At 56.1% G+C, this 2,930-nt stretch overlaps 1 protein-coding gene across 2 annotated transcripts in view; it reads right to left on the reverse strand.

Annotated features, from left to right (window-relative positions):
• LOC113212223 (neuroligin-1-like) overlaps positions 1–2,930 on the reverse strand; it is a 199,843-nt gene that overhangs the window by 73,841 nt on the left and 123,072 nt on the right. The gene's annotated exons all lie outside the window — the stretch shown is intronic.

Consider the following 2,930-nt stretch of genomic DNA (forward strand, 5'->3'; position numbering starts at 1 on the left):
GGGGGGGGGGGGGGGCACCAAGCTGAGCGCAGCACTTGCCTGCCAACGACGTACCGCCCCCACAACCGAGACCCCGTGTGGCCCTGTTCTAAGGGCTAGAGAGCGAAAAGAAAGGGGGAGGGGGCACGTTTCCTTCTGATATTGAGTCTTGGGGACTGTCTAAAAACAAGACAGGACAGCGTAGTGGAAACAATCTACAGAAACCGGAAAGAGAAAAATGAAAAATTGACGGAAAAGGGGGGGGGGGGTGTAAGAGTACAGCTGCAGGGCCCGCACCAGGGAGGGGTGGAACAACACAACAACACGTCCAGCAGTCCAGAGGCGGCCAATAAGGCAAATTATTCACAGCCGGACAACAACGCGCGCGCGCCAAAAGAAATACAGCCTCATATATTTCTGCTCCTCCTCCGCAGCCACCGCAGCAGCTACATGCAAATAAATGAACACGGCCGCCAAATTTGTCCGTCACGGCGCGAGCAGCGCTCGCGTGGGAGGAGAGCCGCACCACGACGGGCAGCCCGTCGTCTCCCCCCCCCTCTCCCCCTTTCTGTATGAAAAATTGTGCGGTCGGCGAGAGGAGTGAGGACGCGAGTCTCTCGTTACCCCTGGCCACAAATCAATCGCCCCCGCAGCCACCGCCGCTGCAGCAGCAGCAGCAGGCCCTGGCCCGGCCCGCGAGCGCCCCAGAGCGTTCCATCACCCTAAATTTATAAAAAGGAGAACGTGGGAAAAAGAAACAGCCAGGCCACGGCGGCGGCGGCGGCGCAGCGGCCAAAAAGAGAAGAGGGCGTCAGCGTGCGCCAGCGTATGTGTGCTTGTACGTGTGCGATAGTGTGTGTGCGCGTGCTGGTGCGCACTCTCTCGGCAAAACTCGCCGTGTGTACAGTCAGACCAACGACCGTCCTGGGTGGGTTTCGCACTGACCCACGCGCGCAGAGCAACTATGTTTCTTACTCTTTCCGCCATTACATTTAGTTTTGTGTGCGTGTTTTTTTTTTCTTTCCTGTTCTTTTTGTGTTCTCCGTGCAGCAGCAGCATCAGCAGCTTTAAGGCGTCAGGCGTCGCTTAGTGCACCACCACCACCCCTCTAAAAAATTTGTGCGTTATTTTACACTATACAGTTTTCGAGTACTGACCTTTTGTTAAGACCACTGTGAAAAATAGTGGTGTGTCGTAAAATTACAATTTTAAATTGTACAAATTTTCAAACACTTCGTATCGACTTGACGAGAAAGAAAGAATGGGCTGCCGAAAATTAACAAGAGAAAATCGCAAATAAAAATTACAACATATTTTTGTAAATATGTACTACAACAAATGTTAAAAATTTACTATTATATTTTTCACAGTGACCATTCTACTTTGCCCTCTGGTAGAGACAATCTTTAGGGGACTGTCTAAAAACAAACACAAGCACACACGCTACACATGTGTTTTTCGGGGTGTTTAGGCGCGTGCAGTGGCGCGGGCGGCGCCGTCGAACCCTGCGCCATAGTCCCCGCGGGGGTTAGGCCGCGGCGCGAGACCCGACCCCGCCCGGCTCAGCCCAGCCCTGCCCGACCCCAACCCGACCGGCCCCCCGGGAGCAGCGCGGGGGAGGAAGAGGAAGGGGGCCTCGAGGAGCGGGATAGCTGCTAGGCGCCGCACAGGAGCGCCCGTCAAGCGGCGCATGGGCGCGCCCGCCTCACGCGCACGCTCGGCGGCGGCCCACCTCCCAGGCGGCCCGGGAAACACTCTGCCGCCCGAACAGGCGGCGCCGCTCGGCTCGGCTCGACACACGCTCTCTGCTCTACGGTGGTGGTCGGTCCCCCGTGAATAGTGCAAAGCGCGCACACTACAAACTAACACGCTTAAAACTCAAGTGTCGTGTACGGTCTCACACGCCGTGATCACGTGTGCAGTTACCGTGGTGCCAATCCCTTTAAACGGTATGACACCTGCGGCCAAACCTACTTACACAACACTGAAGGCGACTATCAGTGCACTACTCCACTAACAAGGGTGAAACAGTGCGACACCTGAGTTTTCAGAGTTCTGATGCAGATGCAAGCTTTATATTCTTTGCACCGTTTACTTTACGAAAACAATTAATTAAATACATTCAGCGCAATTCCTCGCGATAAGAACAATTTCTTCAAAATAGAAATTAATATTTCTCACAAAGATATTCCAAAAAAAAACAAACAAAAACAACAATTTGTCGCATTTCGTAAGCACTTCACACTTGTAAAAACTGTGCCCTTGCCAGTGCCCTTTCTTAAATGGAAGTGCCTTGGAGACCGCAATCGTGCCCCAACAACAGTGCCCTTGGCAGCGCCCCAATAGTGCCCTTGGTACTGCCGCCCTGCGCCCTCTGGCGGCACCCGGCGGCCCAGCACAGCCGACTCGACGACACCCGCGGTGAGAAGTAGTGTATGTAGGGGAAGCAGGGGAGAGGGGAGGGAGGACTCTCCGCCCAGCCTCCTCCGCGAGCGCTCTGCAGCGGCTGCAGGCGTCAGGTGGCCTCCCTCACCCGGCCCCGGGTGGCTCTCAGCGCGCCCCAAGGCCTGCCCAATGTCAAGGGATTATGCCATACTGTCTCTGTCGCTCAGGCCCCCCCCCCCCCCTCACCGCCCGTCTTCAAACACGGCCAAAGCGTTTACTCTGACTATACGCGAGACGACCCGCCGCCGCCGTTCCCGGAGCGGGTGGTGGGGTACTCCGACCCGTGCGCGCGCCATCTTTTTTTCCGCCGCCGCCTTCTAACAACTGTTTTGAAACAGAGTTCCAATCTGCGATAAATTCCGGGTCCGTTATTTCCTGGGAACGCGGCGGCGGCGGTGGGAAATTGGCCCGACAAGGTCACGTAGGGCAGACGACGGCGTCGTGGGGGGAAAAGAGAGGGAACGAGGGCGAGTGAAGGGAGGAAGGGAGAGAGAGAGGAGGGAGGG

The sequence above is a fragment of the Frankliniella occidentalis genome, unplaced genomic scaffold (assembly GCF_000697945.3).
Source record: "Frankliniella occidentalis isolate FOCC.00 unplaced genomic scaffold, Focc_3.1 Scaffold5, whole genome shotgun sequence".
NCBI classification, from domain to species: domain Eukaryota; kingdom Metazoa; phylum Arthropoda; class Insecta; order Thysanoptera; family Thripidae; genus Frankliniella; species Frankliniella occidentalis.